This window comes from Apium graveolens, chromosome 8 (genome assembly GCF_009905375.1).
Source record: "Apium graveolens cultivar Ventura chromosome 8, ASM990537v1, whole genome shotgun sequence".
Lineage (NCBI taxonomy): Eukaryota > Viridiplantae > Streptophyta > Magnoliopsida > Apiales > Apiaceae > Apium > Apium graveolens.
In genome coordinates this window covers 129,805,689-129,828,637 of record NC_133654.1, presented here as the reverse complement: position 1 = coordinate 129,828,637, position 22,949 = coordinate 129,805,689, and the positions used below count along the sequence as shown (strand labels likewise).

Below are 22,949 nucleotides of genomic sequence, written 5' to 3'. Positions count from 1 at the left end.
AATTGGATCTATCTCTCCTCCAGTGATTTTAAAATAAATAAATTAACAATGAAAATAAAAATAGATTGCAAAGAAATAAAAGGGGTAGAGATTGCAAAGTAAACAAAATCAAAAGTTGTACATTTCAAAAACAGGAGTACTGCATGTGGTTTTTTCTTCTACTGCATCATGCGCCCGTAGGCGCTTTCCCCCTCCCCTGTGTTTATTTCCGGCGCGTGATGCTCAAACTACCTCCTGGCGCGCGCTTCTTCTGAGCAGCTGCATGTACCTGCATATGGTACATATAATTAAAATAAAAGAATCAACTTGTACTTTGTTAATCGTTCACCACAAAAAAGCAGGCCGGGGTTTTGGTTGTTTACTAAACAAATCAAGTCTCCAGTTATCTTTTATGTTGACTCACCGCAAGTTGAATTAAAGAAGATGTGTTGTACCGTCTTTTATTTATTCAAACAACAGAAACAAATTCAAAGAAAGTAAATAAATAAAGGAGCGCAGGTTGAGGCCTACACATCGCAGGTTGGCTTGAGAGTTTGCTAGTCACAGGATCAATCTGGGAGCACAGGTTCCTGTATTAAAAAGAGGCAGTCACAAGTTAAAAGATTAAACAGTCGCCACTTACTTTTCAAGAAGACCAGTCATAGGTTATTTTAGAAAAAGGGGTTGCCTTCTATTTATCAAATCGTAGGTTAAAGGATAAAATCTCAGCGCAGGTTGAACAAAAATCGGTGGTCACAAGTTGAGTTATGCAAGCTGTAAATTCAATTTGTATGGACTAAATTCAGCCACGTGTCCCTCTTCTCTCTCCATCCTACCAATCTATATAATCAATCAGCAGCAAATTGGATCTATCTCTCCTCCATTGATTTTAAAATAAATAAATTAACAATGAAAATAAAAATAGATTGTAAAGAAATAAAAGGGGTAGAGATTGCAAAGTAAACAAAATAAAAAGTTATACATTTCAAAAACAGGAGTACTGCATGTGGTTTGTTTCTTCTACTGCATCACGCGCCCGTAGGCGCTTTCCCCCTCCCCCTGTGTTTATTTCCGGCGCGTGATGCTCAAACTACCTCCTGGCGCGCGCTTCTTCTGAGCAGCTGCATGTACCTGCATATGGTACATATCATTAAAATAAAAGAATCAGCTTGTACTTTGTTAATCGTTCAACACAAAAAAGCAGGCTGAGGTTTTGGTTGTTTACTAAACAAATCAAGTCTCCAGTTATCTTTTATGTTGACTCACCGCAAGTTGAATTAAAGAAGATGTGTGGTACCTTCTTTTATTTATTCAAACAACAGAAACAAATTCAAAGAAAGGAAATAAATAAAGGAGCGCAGGTTGAGGCCTACACATCGCAGGTTGGCTTGAGAGTTTGCTAGTCACAGGATCAATCTGGCAGCACAGCTTCCTTTATTAAAAAGAGGCAGTCGCAAGTTAAAAGATTAAACAGTCGCCACTTACTTTTTAAGAAGACCAATTATAGGTTATTTTAGAAAAAAGGGTTGCCTTCTATTTATCAAATCGTAGGTTAAAGGATAAAATCTCAGCGCGGGTTGAACAAAAATCGCAGGTCACAAGTTGAGTTATGCAAGCTGTAAATTCAATTTGTATGGACTAAATTCAGCCACGTGTCCCTCTTCTCTCTCCAGCCTACCAATCTATATAATCAATCAGCAGCAAATTGGATCTATCTCTCCTCCATTTATTTTAAAATAAATAAATTATCAATGAAAATAAAAATAGATTGCAAAGAAATAAAAGGGGTAGAGATTGCAAAGTAAATAAAATCAAAAGTTGTACATTTCAAAAATAGGAGTACTGCATGTGGTTTGTTTCTTCTACTGCATCACGCGCCCGTAGGCGCTTTCCCCCTCCCCCTGTGTTTATTTTCGGCGCGTGATGCTCAAACTACCTCCTGGCGCGCGCTTCTTCTGAGCAGCTGCATGTACCTTCATATGGTACATATCATTAAAATAAAAGAATCAGCTTGTACTTTGTTAATCGTTCAACACAAAAAAGCAGGCTGGGGTTTTGGTTGTTTACTAAACAAATCAAGTCTCCAGTTATCTTTTATGTTGACTCATCGCAAGTTGAATTAAAGAAGATGTGTTGTACCTTCTTTTATTTATTCAAACAATAGAAACAAATTCAAAGAAAGGAAATAAATAAAGGAGCGCAGGTTGAGGCCTACACGTCGCAGGTTGGCTTGAGAGTTTGCTAGTCGCAGGATCAATCTGGCAGCACAGGTTCCTGTATTAAAAAGAGGCAGTCGCAAGTTAAAAGATTAAACAGTCGCCACTTAATTTTTAAGAAGACCAGTCATAGGTTATTTTACAAAAAGGGGTTGCCTTCTATTTATCAAATCGCAGGTTAAAGGATAAAATCTCAGCGCAGGTTGAACAAAAATCGCAGGTCACAAGTTGAGTTATGCAAGCTGTAAATTCAATTTGTATGGACTAAATTCAGCCAAATGTCCCTCTTCTCTCTCCAGCCTACCAATCTATATAATCAATCAGCAGCAAATTGGATCTATCTCTCCTCCATTTTTACAGTGCGAAGCTCTTGAAGTTTTATCTCAGCTCACTTTAAAAAGCTTGATTTGACAAGGGGAGGTCATGTCCAATTTGTTTCACACCATTAAAGCCTTACAAACTTGTAACACTCATTATTTAAAGCTTTCTTGATTGTATTTAATACCTTTTGATAAAAGCTTTAAATTCTTAGAGTGATAGATAGAACCCTGGATTGATAGCTATTATTTTGGTTCTCTCTATATTTGTTGCTTCAAATTATTTATATTCGGAGTTGTAAGCAAACCTTTACGGTTTAATTTCTTAATAACATGAATTATTCTGTGAATCTCTTAGTGTTTGTTTATTTCATTTTCGAGGTTTACTTTCCGCTGCAATTAATTTTAGAAAACGAAGAACATACATTCACCCCCCCCTCTGTATGTACATTTGGACCTAACAAAAAATTATGAACTAAAATCCATTTTTCTAACATGCCCTTGCATGGAGACTTTCAAGTGCTCTCAGAGGATGAGTATGTCGACATCATTATGAAAGCTGTAGAGGAGGAGATGCAAGGAGCTCAGGTGATGAAGATCTCAGACGGAGAATCTGATGAATGTGTGTATGACGAAAATGATATAGAAGAAGATGTTCATTTAGTGATATTTGGTGCAAACATGCAATGGATGGGACAACGTGGCTGAGGTGGCAACAAGGATAGATGAAGATGAATAGGTTGTTTTCTGGTCCTCTTCGGTTGTTGTCTTTTTCAATTATGTTTTGTTATGTTTATTGGATTAAATGGGGGTGTATTTAATAAAGATTTTAGGGTTTCTTTTATTCAAAAAAAGGTATGGAATTGGAATCATGAATCGAGTCAAACTAGTATGGGATTATGGTATCATTTCTGATATTATGTATTTGGTTTAGTACTGGAATGAATTTCTTCGGTTTAAAATATTTTAGAGTTTTTAATATTTATTATTTTAAAAAAATTATATTATTATTAAAATAATTTTTTGTTTATTGATTTAATTTTTAGTAAACAATACATTTAGTTGCTTAAATAGAAATAAGAATAGTACAAATAAATTTCACTCCCTGTGCCCCTCCATTGTACCCACCTCCCCATGGGGTATGAAAAAATCATACCTTAGGGATTTGAGGATTAGGTTTCAGAAATCTTTTTTTCAACGAAACACAAGGTATGGGATTGGAATGAGCGAAATTAGGGGTGTAAATGAGCCAAACTGTTTGTGAGATACTCGAATCGACTCGTAAAATATTTGAATTTGACTCGGTTATAGTCGAGCTCGAGATATTTGAATTTTTTATCAAACCGAGCTCGAGTTCCAAATTACTCCGCTCTTAAGGTTCGCGAGTCTTATCGAGTCTTTACTATTTTTATTTTTTTAATATAAATATAATAAAAGAAGTTCAATTCAATTTTCAAGCCTTCGTGAAAAATAAAATGTCAAAGGAATTTCAGTGTTAAAGAAATGAAATGTTTCTAGTATTGAGATCCGGGATTTTAGTGAATGAAATATTAAAGCAGTCTAAGGTGATATCAACTAAACAACTGAAGGTAGATCGATGCATTTAAATATGTGTTAGTCATATGTGAACAAGACCAGTGCATTAGATGTCAGTACTCCAAGAAATGAAGATATTGATCATAATAAAGATTAAAGATAATGATATAATATGGTTGAATCAAAGACATGAGTGAAGTCCAGAAAAGATATGCCATGAAGTCCATCAAAACAATATAGTGAAGTGCAGCTAATAGCCATATTGTGAAGTCTAATTTTAACTATATCGTGAAGTCTAGTTATGTACCATATCGTGAAGTCCATAATTGGCCTATATTGTGAAGTCCATAATTATGCTATATCGTGAAAATCAGAACTGTACTAGCCAGATCGTGAAGTCCAAAATATGCTATGTCGTGAAGTCAAGAATGAATCAGAGTTTACGATATCTTCAGTTAGTCATTTCACAAAAGACAAATTAATGTACAATTTTCAGAAATTAAGAAACAAATCACTACAACACATTATACATGGAGATGGTCCATGGACAAGTGTCAAACCAACAGCTAAGCTTGGAGAGAAAGAAAAGGAAATACGCAACTAAATATCACGAGTGTATAACATAATCATGATGGTCCTCACAAAGCTGCAATGTGTCCCCTATGTAAATATATAAGACTTCTTACTATAAATAGGTGTGCACAACTTGTAGTACAATGCATTAATAATAGTGTGTGTTATTATCAAACAATCAATTATGGTGATTTGTAGAAGGGGTTTAAATACAAATTATTATTTTTTTTGATTTTTTTGAATAAAAAAATTGCTTATAAACAGAAAGATGAAAAATACAACGATTAATAAATTTCAGGTGGTTTATTTTTAAGCTTATCACCTGAGATATATATGTTGAAGAAATAATCTGTACAAATTATGAGAGAAATTTCATAGCTGCGTATCAAATGTTGTTAGGTCCAAAAGGTACATACAGTGGGGGGTGAATGTATGTTCTTCGTTTTTATCAAATTAATGCAACGGAATATCAAAACTAAAAATGAAATAAACACATACAGAGATTTACTGGGTAAGTATGCTTTTATATAAAGTATAAATACCTGGTGGTTTTTCTTACAACTCCAAATACAGAGGTTCGAAGCTATGAATATAAAAAGAATCAAAGCAATAAGCCATAAATCTTGGGTTCTTCTTGTCACTCTAAAAATCTAAAACTCTTATCAAATGATATTAAATACAATCAAAAAAGCTTTAAATAATGATTGTTACAAGTTTATATGGCTTTAAATTGTGTGGATAAAATTCGACATAATCTCTCCTTGTCAAATTAAGCCTTTAAGAAATGCTAAAACTATTTTGCAAGAGCTTCGCACTATTGAAAAATGGAGAGATTCAAATACAATATGCATCTATTGTTTATATAAACTTGATATGCTGGAGAGAGAGAAGGCTACGTGGATGCACCAAAACCAAGCATTTTAATTGACAACTTGGAAATAATCACTTTGAATCCTTGGAACTTTTTACTTGCGACCATGATAGCTAGTGTACAAGTTTACTGGCGACTCCAAGCTACTCCATGGATCTTACTTGTGACTTAGAGTGTGTCAAATAAGTTTTCCTTAGTTTATTTTCCTTTCTTCTAACCAAGGTAGCTAGTGGAAGAGAATTTGTACTTAGTTTCTTGATTGTACACTCTAATTGGAGACCATACTCCCTTTTACAACTTAGTTGCGATCCTAAGCTCTCTGAGAGTCTTACTTGCGACCTAGCTCACCTTGGAAGAGCTAAGTTGTGACCTTGATCACCTTGGAAGCCATAGGAAAGATTCTGTGAGGCCTGCAGCACACGGGATGGAATTTTCCCTCACCTCTTACTTCTTACTTGCGACCCATACATTCTAGTATGGCTAGGGAGTTGTTTTGACTTAGAATTATTCCAATGAATTCTAACTGGCGACCAAGGGGTGCATACATGCCCTTCTGATTTTGTTTTTGCTCTTGTATATTCCCTGAAGCTCGTATCAAGTCAAGATCAGGTCCTGTAATTAAATATTAAATTGTATTACCAGGATATTACTTCCGATATTCAATCTACTCATCAGGGTGACTTCTATTACAAGGTAGTGATCAATTTGACTTAGATTTTGTAAAGCATTGCAATCCCAAAGCTGTCATGTCTTCAAGTCTTCTCTCTTGAGTTTTCGTCTGAATCATAAAACCTGTATTCCCGGATACGAATCCTCACTTAACAATCTTTCTTATGATAATACTTAGTTTCCTTCACGAATCACTGACACCTAGTGCACTGGTCTAGTTCACAGGTGACTAGTTTCGCTCTCAGACCTTCGTACTTTATCTTCTCAAATCATTTTCAAGTCTTCTATCATATATAAACAACTTCACTAAGAATTCTTGGGGTCTTCACACTGATTTTGATAACTATTTCGAATGACTTCAACCTTATTCTTCCGATGCCTGAACATGTTAATGAACTTCATACGGATCACTGTTGACATCTTTTTCACTGTAGCTGCCAAAACCTTTTGTGTATATGCCCAATAAACAATCTGTACTGATTCTAGTGGAATATACATTATTTCAAAGTCCTTTGTTCTATGTTGAGTTATCCAAACAAGTATTGTTGAGTTATACATACAGCTTCAATCTTGCTCAACAATCTCCCCCTATTTGACTATTACACCTGACGGTCAAATAATAATGGAGAAGTCATAGTTTGGAGGATAACTCAACTAACCATAACCAAAAATATTCAATCAGCTTTCAACCTTCATCTATGGACTTGGAAATAATGTTATCTTATATTTACCGAGTCTTCTCTACATATTTAGCTTCAGCAGAGAACAGATTCTTCTCTCCCTTATGTAAAGTTGCAGATAGATACGTCTTCCAAATATTATTTTCAATAATCTTCAGATTTTCCCATAAACCACATAGAAAATATTTTGGAACTCATAAAATCGAAACCCAATAATCTCTCCCTCTAAGATGAAAAATCCCCTCCTTAGTACAATAAAGTTGGAAACTCCCTTTCTTAGTTTCATAAAACTATTGAATCTTGATAATCTCTAAAATCTCTCTATAATCTCTCCCCTTAGTTGAGTAATCCTTCAAGATATATCAGAATGGAATCTTAGGATGAAACTGAAGGGTTTCGAGTACATAAATGCAATGGAAACAATAATTAAAAACCTGAAAAACCATAATTTTCGAAATTCACCGCAGGATCCATGCGAAAAACAGATATTTAATTCATAGGTCGGATTATTTACCTTAAGCAGCTTTACAAATTGGTTGAATAATGGAGATCCAAAGATTGTTAAATCACCGCGCATCCCGTTCTCGCAGTCTACGTTCTATCGGTATCCATACGAATGTTTGAACTCAAGGATTGGATGTGTACTAACACAAACTCGTTACTTCTTGCTCTCTCCATCTTCTCTCTTGGTGGCTAGGGTTTTAGTAAAAGTCTTATCTTAAAAATCAGCCACAAGAGATATTATATAGAGAGTAGAAAAACAAAATATAAATCTTAACTAATTAGGAGTTATTATTCATTCAAAATTCCTATTTGTATAATAATTAAGTCACACTTAATTATTTAACGACTGAATTTCATCATTAATATTAGTAAATTTGAAGTTCATTATTTAACTAATTAATTAAGTTATACTTAATTAATATTATAAATAATTCCAATTACTTTAATATAATTTAAATTGAATTTAAATTAAATAATCCTTCAAGCATTTTTTGTGTGTGACCCAATAGATTATTTATTACGTTGGCACTTGGCAACAAATTTTAAATCTAATTTAAAATCGTAAACAATGAGCGGCATCTAGTAATACATCATTGCTACCCAAGTAATAATAATTCAATCGGTGATCGATTTAACCTTTCGTGAATAATGTACAATAATATAATCCTTTTAACCAAATATTATAGATTAAACTAGAGGCATGTAATGTGTCATCCTCATCAATGTTTAATCCAGGTTTCCTTGATCAACGAGTAGACTATCATATCAAATCAACATTTGAGTGTGACCACACTTTTCATAGTCTAGCTCACACAAGAGGCCAATAATATCACTCCTAAAATTAGGAGTGTTAAATCATTTCTAGATCATTTATATTTCACATAAAATTCATAATATACCCGAAATACACTTTTATCATTACCCGGTCAAAAGTAACCTTTAATGAAATCAAAGTACATTAATTCTCGTATAAAAATATAATGATTTCAAGTCTAAGGAACATTACATCATTATCATAGTGAGAATTACTTATGACACAACATACATGTAGAATCTCACATTGGGTCTGTCCAGCACCATGTACATTTACATCTGCCTGTGTTTTTTACTTTAGTATCGCGATACCTATGATCAATGAGATGTGATCACCAGTCAACAAACACACCAGTCTTAATACAATATTATTGTCCCTTAATAATAATACTTGACTAGGGACCTTTAGGAATATTGATAATATTCTCATGATCTCATTTATAAGTCACGTACTTAGAGATATAGAATTCATATCATATTTTAAGGACATTTATTAATTTAATATTTATATCGTAGTAAATTAAGAATTAATAAATTATAAAAGGAATAATTGATAGAACATAAATATTAATAATCCAAATGTCTTAAACTAAAACATCATAGTGTTGTCTCTAGGGCACAAACAACCAAGTGAAGATATTATATGTTGTAACCATTTCCTCACAATGCAAGTGTGTGATTTCTGTTTAGTGATCGCACATTGTGTTTCACTCCACTGTATACTCAAGTGTTTGTCACTCAGTCTCACAATGTGTCACTCACGCAAATCTCCAAACATCCAAGTGTACCTACAAGAAAATCCTTTTCATAGAAAGTTGCCTTCCACCTTCAAGGATGGAAACTCTCAATCTAGATATTCAAAAATGTTCCTTCTGAGAGGGGAAATTAGGATTCTTTTAAGTGGAAGAATTCCTGATATCCCTCAACTTCCATGAAGAAGTACACCTCATAAACTCGTCAGATAATATCTGAGTCCTCATTTACAAGCTGCAATTTTGGCAAAGTAAAAATCATTTCCAGATTTGAACTCTGTAAAGAGAACGAATGATCAATGATATGCCATTAGGGATCAAAGATTTCTTCAAAAGTCTGTGAAGTCTTATCAAAGCAACCAATCTCGGATCATAAACCCATATTCAATAATAGAGCATGGATATATGTACCCCAGATCTTAGGATCTCAACCCAAATTTAAAATCAGAGATAATGAGCCTAGGCATGGTCCAACATCATAACCCAATCCATATATCAGAGTTGATGATCCAGAATCATAAGTTCTTATTCAATATCAAAGATAATAAGCAGAACCTTGATCCAGGATTTCAACCATTGCCATTGACCTTGATATGGGTTAACAACGATTGTTGTGTCAATACCTTCCTTGTGTGTGTGAATATCACATGTGCATTGGAAATATTTTAATCAAGGGGTAGTGAATCTCATTCAGATGCCCTGGATGACAGGCGAATTTTCAATAGATAACATTCTGTTGGGAGAATGTACCTAGTAACTGTTTATATGCATTTTCAGCTCCATATCCTTTTGAGAGAATACAGATGGGCTTACAGATTTCTCAGGTTATAAACACTCCACTTCTTTGGGAGAGACAGAACTGTAGGGTTGACCTTCCCTTCCTTATGTGGTGCTTCTTAGCACTATCTCCCTCATTTTCAACACAACTCCAATACCAAATGGTAATTTTGTCTAATCACTAAGTTGATATCTCAAGAAAATGTATTAGAGAAAAATATGGTGGACATATCAAAGTAAGGTAATGGAATACTGTTTGAGAAGTGTTTGGTTCTAATGACTTGGGCTAGAACCTATGAGGTTTGATAGGCTCTTAGTCAGTTCCTAAAACCACTGAGGGTATTGAAGATCACAAACATCTGAAGTACAATATCAGAGAATTTAATGATAAAAAATAGAGTGGTCTCAGAATTATAGAGATTTACCTTTACTTACCACAAAATGGACTCATGAAGAATGTCTTAGATGATCATACTTTCTGATTCTTTTGTCGATGCTACTTAATCAAATCTTATTAGCTCAAAATAGTTCAAGTTAGTCCAATATAGATAAATACTATAGAGGATACAAATATTGTTTTAAGATTATAAGACTTGCATGAGGTAATTACAGTATAAGAAATAGATCAGGATCTACTATCCTGTACAGAAGATAAATATAGAAATATCATCAGAGTTACACATATGATTAACAAATAAGTCATAGAATTTAATCATTTATGCCAAGTGTACATTCAACAAGTCTGTACTAATTGATTAGTCACTCATAAGACTAAATCAATTAAAACTACTCCTGACATAAATATATCACAACTATCATCAGTCATGCTGCATATTTATTCTAGCACAAGACACATAGAGTTATTCTAGCATAAACAGAGAATCAGAGTGACTAAGAAATCTATTGTCAGAGTTACCTAGGGTCTGAAGCTCAAAAATCATACAGAATTACTTAGAAAATATGATATAATCACACAGAATCTAAAAAGAGTACTCAACCTAGTTACACAGGATCTTAACCTATCAATCAGAGTTATGACAATATCACAAACTAGATTACAGGATTTTAGATCAGAGTGCAAATAAGATTGAGATGTGTGTGTGCTAAAATAAATATCAATATTATGAGTGTTTACATCAGAGAAAAGCATATAACATGTATACATTCAAACGACTCATATATTGTTAGGTCTAAAATGTACATACAAAAGGGGGGGTGAATGTATGTTCTTCATTTTTATCTAATTAATGCAGCGAAATAATAAAACTAAAAACGGAATAAACACAGAGAATTCTGGGTAAAAATGATTTTATTCAAAGTATAATACCCGGAGGTTTTGTTTTAAACTTCAAATACAAACACTACGCCATAAGTGGGCTATTATAATACCTAAATGGTGTTACAATAGGCCCTAAAAGCGTTACAATAGGTCTATTGTAACACCAGGGGGCGTTACGTATACGAGCATTATAATAGACACCCTAATATAACACTGCATTGATGTATTGTAATAGAGAGAAAAATGTTACAATAGGCGCCTACTGTAACACTAACAGACCCAAATATAACGCAAAATGAGTGATACAATAGCTTGATCAAGATTGCATAAGTGGGACCCACAAGGTTGGGTTTCACAACCTACTATAACAGTCTGCTTTATCTAGTGTAACACCAATTTTTTATAATTAAGCAACACTACCATATGTAATATAACACTATATGTAAACATATATTACACTAGAATAGTCAAATATAACAATCTCATATATAATTAATAAAATATCAAATTTGCATACATGAGTCTCAATTTTTGGAACCAAACTATTAAGTAATAGTCTCAATCTCCAAACCATACCACTACATAAGAGTCTCATCTTTAACTCCAACAACTACAACATAAAATCCAAGCTATCCTTGGATAAGAAAAAACTACTCGTCGACTATCCTTTGATATGAAATTATACAAAATAACCAGGCAAGGAAGCACTTTTTGGCCTTCTACACTTTCCTGATCTGAATACAAAATAACCAACAGATAGCTACTTGTTTTCCCTCATTCACCATTCCTTGCTCCTGTACATAAGTCACACCAAATTGCATAAGAATTAATACAAAATGCATTTTGGACTTAGACAGGGGAAATGAGGATTTTGCAATAGATGCTAGCTACGCGAATTATATTAAAATATACTAAAAGAAAAACAAGTAAGAATCACACACAAAACTTATTTAATTTGGAAGAGACTACCTACTTGGCAAGTCCTTCCTCCAACAGTATATCCTGAAGGGGAATCTGAGTAAGCTCATCATATGCTATTTCAAACAACCATACAAGCTTAAACAAATAAACAAAAATACTATTTAAATTTCAGATTGTTGAGTCAGATTTAAGCTTAAAATCAAAACTACAACTAACCATCTACTCAAAATCTTGTAGTTTTTAATTCACAAAATATATCTGAAACACCTAAAAAAGTTTAACAAAGTAGTACATGATATAATCTAATAAATTGGTAAAGCTGGTGATAAATATATTATACCAAAATGATTTAATTAAAACACTAAACTGAGTCATCGAACTAAACAAAGGAACAAGAATCTAATCACAGCCAGAAGAAGTATACCTGATCAGGCTGAGCAACATCTGAAAATATAACATCTACCATTCCAACATGCATATGATACTTGGATGGATGTCTAGCATCCTCAATAATAGGTATAACATTAGTACGTTTCTTTACCATATTAACCAAATCCCTACCATTCCTATGAGAAAACTCAACAGCATACACCACTCCAGACTATAAAAGAGTAGGACAGAAAAGTTAAGTACTAATCTGTAAATTCTTATCTATAAAGAGAACAAAACAATAACTATTATTGAAAGGACTGCTTACAGGGCCAACGAGATCATACATACTATTCCACATTATATGAATAAGTACGCTGCATCGATGATACATTCTATGACTTAGACTTATTTGTTAATGTAGCAAAAGATCAGAATACACAAGAATGTAGTACAAATAGACGATGGTATCAAATTTAAATTTCTCTCGCTTGATGTGAAGCACATCATAAGAAATATATGAAACTTTCAATTATATATATATATTTATGTTTTACTTCAAACGGATTACTTATGCAAGATAGATATTCCTAAAAATAAAATGATAGCAAACAATGTATCCAAAAGATACCACTTAAAGATATATGTCCAACTGCTCTTTTGGCAGGATCCTTGATCTCTAAGGTGGATGGACTACTGTGCTCTGGTGCAAGAACGTTAAGCAGGTAAGCATAAGCTTCTCCATCCTACAGCAAATAGATATTGAATTAAACTGAAGTGGATTAGCATTTAACTTTGCCTTTTTCTTGCTAACTGTAAACTTTAAGAAACACGTAAATCTCTACCGCTAAAATTTAATTACACTGCTGGATAAACTACCTTTAAGTCGGAAGAGAAATTCGTGACAACTTTTTTGTAGCCGGCTTTCTTGAGATGGAAGTTCATCCACTTCAATAAAACCTTTTCAGGTGCTAGAGCCATAATCTCCTCAACATCCTGTATCCATTATAAAGTACGTCACTGCGTTGTTGCTCATTAATTTGTCAAATAAATGCAGAGAAAGAATCAAAAATATTCTTGAGATATATAAATATATTCAGTCAGTACATTGTTTTCTTCCACCAATTATCCACATTCATAAGGATGTGTCAGACTGAAGAACTACATCAGAAAATTGAAATTATATACAAGCTGAAAGTTCTTTAGCAAATTTACTGACACATGCAGAAACAATGTGCCTCAAGCACAGCTGCTAGCGGTTGTCCTTGTTTTTATCTAACGCGAAACAAATAAACCAAATATACTTGGCGTACCCCTGCGAAACCAGGAGAGTAATATGTACATAGGACTCACCAGAGTAGAGATCTCAGTAGTAGAGATATAATTTTTAATCTAATCAAACACATGCTTACAAAGTGTTGGTCTATAAAACAGTGTCGGTCTGGGTAACTAATTCACAATTTCGCATGTCAATAGCTAGACTGTTGTATATCAATAGCTCAAGTGAAGCAACAGAATTAGGATGTGTCAATCACATGCATATTATTCAACAGTAGAATTAAACCTTGAATCTCAAGATGCCTCGGGAGATCCAACCTCTATGCTCCATATGTGGATGGAATCTGCCAATACACAAAAATAGTTACAATGTGATATGCTCTATTGAATCCACACAATCAGACCGGAACTTTATAAACAGTTATGACCCACCAATCCTGGTACATATCTCTGTATTGCAGCTAACATTGTAGTATGCCCAATTGCAGTAACCTACAAGGTATATAATTAGCATGACTCAGTTGCAAACATGATTAGTCTGAACTTGAAAACAATCAACACATAAAGGTACAATTTTTTATTTATTTTAATACTCTAAATTGCAACCAAATTACTTGTAATGACTTGTTCAGAATAATGTTCTTATCCAAATTACTTGTAATGACTTGTGCAGAATGATGTTCTTATTATTCCATTTGTGAACTACAATCCACGGGATCTGGATATCTGTCATATCGTACTCGAATATAGATTGATAAATTTTAGTGTTAGTGTCATATCGTACTCAAATATCTTAATTAGTAAAACACAAATTAATTATTAATCGAAGCAGAGAGAAGAAGATGCTAAGAATTTTAAAACCCTAAATATTATCTCTAAATCAAACAAAAAACTAAAATTGAGAAATCTAACCAGAAAGAAGAAGAAGAGTTTGTAATCGATGTTGTAGTCAATACAAGAGAGAGAGAGAGAGAGTACCTTCAGGGAACAAGTGAAGTGGGAGAGGAGGCTGAGAGTCTGATATTGTGAGAGATTTGTCGAAGAAGTTTTCACTTGGGGGGAAAAATACCGCCCAAATATTCGAGCCACAGACATGTCGATTGAGTCAGAGCCAGAAAGAGAACTTGGGAGACTATCATTCGACTTGTCTTCTATTTGTGCTTTAATCTTGTTTGGGAGAGAGAGTTAGTGATTGGGAGAGACATCGAGAGAACTGAGGAGCTTGTGAGGAACAAGGTTTATCAATTGGGTTTTCATTTTGGGGGGAAAATTACCGCTTGAAATTTTCTTATTTCAGTATATATTTTAATTTTTTTACTTTGTTTTAAGGATTAACTATTAAAATTATTATTTATTTAATTTAAAAAAATACGATCATAAGTATTTATATATAATAAATTTAAAATTTATACTTTATTATATATAATATGTTAGAGTAAAAAAGTAAATCAAAAAATAATTTTGACTCTGGTTTTATAATAATATATTCATTTTTATATATTATAAAAATATATTATATCTATTTTATTAATTATTAAAATATTATTTATTAAATTAAAAAATAATGTAACTACTATATTTATGTATAATTTGTTTTATAAATTAAATTTAAATATATATTACATTTCCTTTTTATAAATAAACCAAAATATCATTTTTATACTAATTTCTGATATTAATTTTATGCTAATTTATGATATTATTTTTACTTTATTTTTTAAAAAAATTAAAAAAAAAACTAATGTAACACCATGTGCTGGTGTTACATGTTGTGCAACACCGGAATTACTATGCAACACTATCTTAATAGCTATTGTAATATCAATTGAGAGGTGTTACAATAGGACGAAAATTTCTTAACTAATGTAATGCTCCTTGTAACACTTGCATTACAGTAGCCCACTTATGGCGTAGTGAAAGATTCTAAGATACAAATATAAAAAAAACCAAAGTAATAAACTAAAAATCTAGGGTTTTTCTTATCACTCTAAAAATCTAAAACTCTTATCAAATGATATTAAATATAATCAAAGAAGTTTTAAATAATGAGGGTTACAAGTTTGTAAGGCTTTAAATGGTGTGAATCAAATTGAACATGACATCTCCTTGTCAAATAAAACTTTTAAGAAATGCTGAAACTATTTTGCAAGAGTTTCGCACTTTTGAAAAATGGAGAGATTCAAATACAATTTGCATCTATTATTTATATAGTCTTGATAGGTTGGCGAGAGAATAAGGCTACGTGGTTGCACCAGAACCAAACATTTTAATTGACAGCTTGCAAATAATCACTTTGAATCCCTGGAACTTGTTACTTACGACCATGATAGCTAGTGTACAAGTTTACTGGTGACTCCAAGCTACTCCATGCACCTTACTTGCGACCTAGAGTGTGTGACGCCCTCAATCTCGGGGTTAGAAAATGAGGACTCACACACCTTTAATCTAATAATTAAATAAGCATAAACCCGATTAGCTACTAACAGGATCAACAGGATAAAGTATGAGATAAGATTACAACTACCAATCATAAAATATAACTTACAACCCCAAAATATTATTAAGTAAACATAATCGATTCCGGCTGGGAACCGACAGATAACCCATTGTATCTTTAAAACTTTCCTTCTAAGCGCTTGCTCACTCAGAAATACCACTACGTGCTCTGGCAACCGGAAGCCCTCAACACGATAGGGACCACCAGGTACGCTCTTACGAGCAGTGCGCCTAAGCCTGGCCATCTTCTTGCTTAACTGCCATGGTTAGATTAAAACAAAACATATGAGTATAAAACTCAGCAATTATAAAGCAGTTCTACGATATCAAATTCATAATATACTTTACCAAAATCAGGGCATTCTACTTTTTTGATCTAGGTGGCAGATTTCCAGCTTTTGGGTTAAGGAAAGGTTTCGAAGGAACAATATGGAGCTTTTAAGGAACAAGGATCAATGCAGGATGAAAGCCGACATCCATCACAAATCATTAAAGGATCAGAATAGATCTTTCAGAAAGAGGAAAACAATAGTATTTCACTATATGAGATCAAATTTATGATCAACAGATTAAAATCAGGGTTCTCGAGCTTTAAGCTCCACATTAATACAATCAACTCTTTTCAAAACAATATAAACCATTTTTCATTTTCAAGAATCAATTTCTGAACAGGAAATTTCAGTTTCATTTTAAGTAATCAATATAGAACCCTTGATTGGACCACTTTATCTTTTCATTTCATTTTAATACGGGGGATCAACCCGTACCGACCTCCATCCGGTCTTTAAGGTACCATACGACATAATTTCAGCCTTAAACTGGACTAGCCCCGCTAGCCTCTTACAATGACTGGACTAGTCCAACTATCCTCTTACGTCTAATCCAATCCATCAGGAATTCGTTTGGAAAACCTTGAGTTGGAAAAAGTGTTGGGAACCACGGACTTAGGGTGTTACTACGTTTTACGATAAAGATTACGAAAAGAGGATTACCTTGTTAATGGTTGATTCCACGCTCTTCTATTGTATTCCCAAATTTCCTTGAGCGAAGTGTGGCCTCCGTCTTCTCAAGTTATCCTCTCTTCTTGCTCCTTGGTGGCTACAATATGTTTTCACACACTTGCCAAGCAAGAAGAGAATAAGAATATATATAGGCTACAATAGGGACCATGGATAATTAGGTTGGGCCTTCTAATTACATCTTGAGCCTAGCCCAATGTAATTAAATATTAATTCAATCCACTAAAGAATTAATATTTGCACTACCTTTCCTAATACCGTAATTTAATTAATTCGGTTCCAATATTATTTGCTTATTAAATTCCCCATGTTTAAAATATCATATGTCCATTAATTAAATAAATTACTGATAATTTATTTAATTAATATCTTTTATCCTTTATCATCCACTCAACCTTTATTTAATTATGCCAGAATAAATTCCACCTGCAGGGTTTCACATAATTAAATCTTTTTGAGCTTTCAAGGGGACATCATTAACCCGAATATTATCAGGACATGGATTCCTTCAATAAATAATATCCACCATGTATATAATTCCATCACCCAAAATATAATGATATAATTCAAAAGAATTATTTCATATATAAATCAAAGCATGTAAATAATATACACGTGTCAATTACTATTTCCGGATTAAGAACCTAAGCATTAATAATAACATAGAATCTTAGTTCTCCTTCTTAATCAGTACTAAGGAAACAATTCTAAATTTGATACTGTTCAATATACACAAAGTATACTAGTATTATTTATTAGTCAATATAAACTAATCTAAATAATACTACAGCCATACCAGTAGATTGTCCAACACCACCTGTGCTGTGAACCTTATTATATTATATAACCGTATTTAACAATCTAATATTCTGTATCCCATTTGATACTAGATTGTTCACAATATATAATATTAGACAACATGTAAACATTCAAATGATTCTCAAATAAACTGGCCAGAAATAAATGTACATACTTCAAATAAATATTTTCAGTATACACTAACAATCTCCCACTTATACTCAAAATATTCTATGTGTACATCAGTGTTTATTTAATCCACTATTACATAAAAATCTATGTGTCCATCCATCTGACTCCTATCGCTTCCACATGCTTGTCAAAAACCTTGGTTGGCAAGCTCTTTGTGAAAGGATCTGCTCGGTTGTCTTCTGATGATATGTGAGTCACAACTATATCCCCTCGCTTTACGATTCCTCGTATGAGATGATACTTACGTTAAATATATTTAGCTGCTTTGTGGTCTCGCGGTTCCTTTGAATTTGCCACAGCACCAGTGTTATCACAATACACCGTCAAGCTCCTAGGCAAATTAGGTACCACATCTAAGTCCAAAAGGAAGTTCCTGAACCATACAGCCTCATTGGCAGCCTCAGAGGCCGCCACATACTCGGCCTCCATGGTGGAGTCTGCAATGCATTTCTGCTTTACACTCCTCCAAAGTAAAAACATATCCCGAGGTTGATTTCCTCTTATCCCTATCCGATTGGAAATCTGAATCAGTATATCCCAAAGGAAATAGATCTGAGGCCTTGTAAATTAACATATACTCCTTAGTCCTTCTCAGGTACTTGAGTATAGTTTTTACTGCACTCCAATGTTCCTGACCTGGGTTCGACTGATATCTACTAACCATGCCTACAGCAAAGCAGATGTCAGGCCTCGTACATAACATAGCATACATTAAGCTTCCACATGCTGAAGCATAAGGAACTGCTTTCATGCTCTCTATATCCTTAGGTGTCGAAGGACACTGCTTCTTAGATAGAGCAACTCCATGCTTAAAAGGTAAAAAACCTTTCTTGGAGTTCTGCATATTAAAACGAGCTAATACTTCATCAATGTAGGGCTCTTGAGATAAAGCCAACATCTTTTTCTTGCGATCCCTTATAACTTTGATCCCAAGGATGTATGCCGCTTCACCTAAGTCCTTCATGTCAAATTGTTTGAACAACCATGCCTTTACTGATGACAACATCTCAACATTGTTTCCAATGAGTAAAATATCATCTACATATAGTACTAGAAAAACCACTGCATTACCTTCACTTCTCTTATACACGTACGATTCGCTTGGACTTTAATCAAATCCATATGACTGGACTGCCTGATCAAAACGAATATTCCAGTCTCTAGAAGCTTGTTTAAGTCCATAAATAGACCTCTTAAGCTTACATACCAGATGCTCTTGGCCTTCCTTAATGAATCCTTTTGGTTGTTGCATATAGATGGTTTCTTCAAGACTTCCATTAAGAAAAGCTGTCTTGATATCCATTTTCCAAATCTCATAATCGAGATGAGCTGCTATAGATAAAAGAATACGGATTGACTTAAGCATGACTACCGGTGAAAAGGTTTCCTCATAATCGATACCTTCTTTCTGAGTATACCCTTTCGCAACAAGTCTTGCTTTCTAGGATTTCACCTTTTTATCTAATCCCCTCTTTTTCTTGTAGATCCACTTACATCCAATAGGTTTTATACCTTTGGGTGGTTCCACGAGCTCCCAGACCTGATTAGAATACATTGATTCTATCTCAGATTCCATCACCTTTTGCCAAAGATCTGCATCTTTGTCTTGTACTGCCTCTTCGTATGTACGGGGATCATCATCATGTTCACCAGGGACCAAGTCTGAAGACTCTCCCAAAAACATGAATCTATCAGGCTGTTGAACAACCCTCCCACTACGACGAGGCACTGGTGCGGTATTAGTGACAGGTTGTACATTATGTTGTGGTTGTTCTACTTGTACTACATCTTCATGGGTATTATTTGTCCCTCCCACTAGTTCCTCTAAGAATCTTGCATTGGTGCTAACAATGACATCCCGATTCTCCGGACTATAAAATAAATATCCTTTCATTCCCATGGGGTAGCCTACAAACAACCTTACTTCTGTACGAGTTTCTAATTTAGTCGCGTTCTTGTTCAGCACATGTGCTGGACAACCCCATATTCGAATATGTCTTAGACTTGGTTTATCCCCGGTCCATAATTCTAAGGGGGTTTTAGGAACCGACTTAGAAGGTACTAAGTTCAGAAGATAAGCTAATGTCTCTAAGGCATGTCCCCAAAACGACTTGGGTAAATCCGAATAACTCATCATCGATCTAACACTCTCTAAAAGAGTCCGGTTCCTTCTCTCTGCTACACCGTTCTGCTGGGGTGTGCCTGGTGCAGTTAACTGGGATTCTATCCCATTTTCTGATAAATATTCCCTAAATTCTCCAAGCAAGTATTCGCCACCACGATCTGATCGTAGTGACTTGATACTTTTATTAAGTCGCTTCTCCGTTTTAGCTTTGTACTCTTTGAACTTATCAAAGCACTCAGACTTACGGTGCAACAAATAAACGTACCCATATCTAGAATAATCATCAATGAAAGTGACGAAATATTAATAACCACGTCTTGCTTGGATATTCATGGGTCCACATAAATCAGAGTGAACCAATTCTAACAGTTGTTTGGCTCTATTCCCTTTTGCCTTGAAAGGCCTATTATTCATTTTACCTTCCAAGCAGGATTCACAAACTGGAAATGGCTCCACTGCCAATGAGCTTAAAGGCCCGTCTACTACCCGTCTTTGAATCCTCCTCAAGTTAATATGACCTAATCTCAAGTGCCAAAGATATGTTTGGTTCAAACTAGAAGGTTCCTTTCTTTTAGTAGAGTTAGAAGATGTGTTGTTCAATTCCCTAAATTGCAGTTGCAGTGCAGGTTGACTAGGATTAATTATATACAAATTGTCTTGCAATGTACCAGAACATATAATTCGTTTATTCATCATAATAGAAACATTACGATCCAAACAAACATTATAACCATCCAAAGCAAGTTTAGAAACCGAAATTAAATTCCTTCTAAAAAAAGGTACATAAAGACAATTGTTCAAAACCAAAATCCTATCAGAACCAAAAGATAAATGAATAACTCCTACTGCAACTATTGCTACTTTCGTAGCATCTCCCATGAACACGTATATCTCACCATTTCTAAGCATTCTGGATAGTTGGAACCCCTGCATAGAATTACAAACATGATCAGTGGCTCCTGTATCTACACACCAAGTGCTCGTAGATATAGCCGCTATAAATGTTTCTGTAACTAGAGAAAGAGACATACCAGTATTGTTTGTCTTCTTAGGAAGAGGACAATCCTGTTTCCAGTGACCTGACTGTTTGCATCTGAAGCACTTTCCCTTAGGCTTTTTCACACCACCCTGAACTCCCACTGCCTTCACAGCTTTCTGTGTCTGAGCCTTTTTCTTCTTCTTAATACCTTTCGGCTTAGAGGAAGAACCTTTCTCATCCACATTTACTTGAACACTCTGCCGAAATAATCCTTCAGCTGCCTGAAGTTCTGTCAGCAGTTCCGCGAGACTATACTGCCTCTTGTTCATGTTGTAATTCAAGCGGAACTGCTCAAAACTCTTGGACAAGCTCATAAGAATAATGTCAATCTGGGTTTCCACGCCAAGTTCAGCACCAAGGATCTCTATCTCATTCAGATGAGACATCATCTTGAGAACATGATCCCTTACAGGTGTGCCTTCATCCATCTGAGTGTTCATTAAAGCCTTCATGGCTACTTTCCTAGCAGCCCTATTCTGATCTCCAAAAAGTTCCTTGAGATTAAAGAGCATATTTGAAGCAGTGGTCATAGACTGATGTTGATGCTGCAAAACACCCGACATTGCTGCCAGAATGTAATATCGCGACATTTCATCAGCCTTAATCCACCGTTTATAATACTCTTTCTTATCTTCAGGAGCATCAACAGCAGGTTGTTCAGGCTTGGGTTCATAAGTGCAAAACTTGTACTCCTCAGCAGTCAACACAATGTCCAAATTTCATTTCCATTCAATATAGTTAGGTCCGGTAAGTTTGTTATCCTTAAGTATGGTGAATAGTGGATTAAAACCCATTTTATCCTGAGAATCATGCATAAAACATCACATAAATAAGGGTGCATTAATTATTAAGATATATTGATTCCTCTAACAATTATTTAATGCACTAACATATAAACACCATAAGCTTCTGGTACGCCACGATGTGTGACATGTATACCACCTAATTTTGTTTAAATGTTACTTCGGTCCTATTACTAAACAATATGCCACGTTGGGGTGGACTATATTATTTTTCATAGCTAAGTGTATACCATCATCAAATCTTAAATTATTCGAAATCTATGGAACTTGGTACGCCACGATGGGTGGCGTGTATACCTTCCAATATTCGTAATTTTGCCTTGAATAGAATACTTCAATTCAATATTCATCAATGGTTTGATTTCCAGGTAGTGGAGGAGTCACATCGGTCTCGCTTAAAACCCACAGCCTTACAAGTTCGATGAACCCGTTTTTGACAAAATCGCCTCAAATCATAAATAAAGAAAATCCGTATTTATTCCTTTCAAAATTTTATTAATTTAAGAAGTTTATTCTAGTAATTTCTATAACATTCTAGACAACATAAATTACATGTCACGATGGGTGACGTATATATAATTTATATTCGTCTTTATGTTAAATTACCTACAACCAATAATAGAGACCACGGGATTTAATTTCATATTAATTCCCTCTCCCACTTAGAATTTTTTTTATATTAAAATTTAGGAATTTTAAAATTAAATGGGGCCCTATGTTGTTATAATTATGTCTAATCATGCATTAAAAATACACACATAATTTTAGCAACATATAACATTTAATTATAGCAATAAATAAAATTTATTTCCATGTCGTCCTAATTAAGTTAAACATGCAATTTTAAAAGAATTACACACATAATTAACGACACACATAATCAATAAATTAAAGCAATAATTAAAATTTAATGGAAAAAATTAAAATAAATTTTTCACTATTA

At 34.1% G+C, this 22,949-nt stretch overlaps 1 pseudogene; it reads right to left on the bottom strand.

Annotated features, from left to right (window-relative positions):
• Positions 1-11,941: 11,941 nt before the first annotated feature.
• LOC141681894 (small nucleolar RNA snoR60) lies at positions 11,942-12,003 on the bottom strand (annotated as a pseudogene).
• Between the last annotated feature and the right edge of the window lie 10,946 nt (positions 12,004-22,949).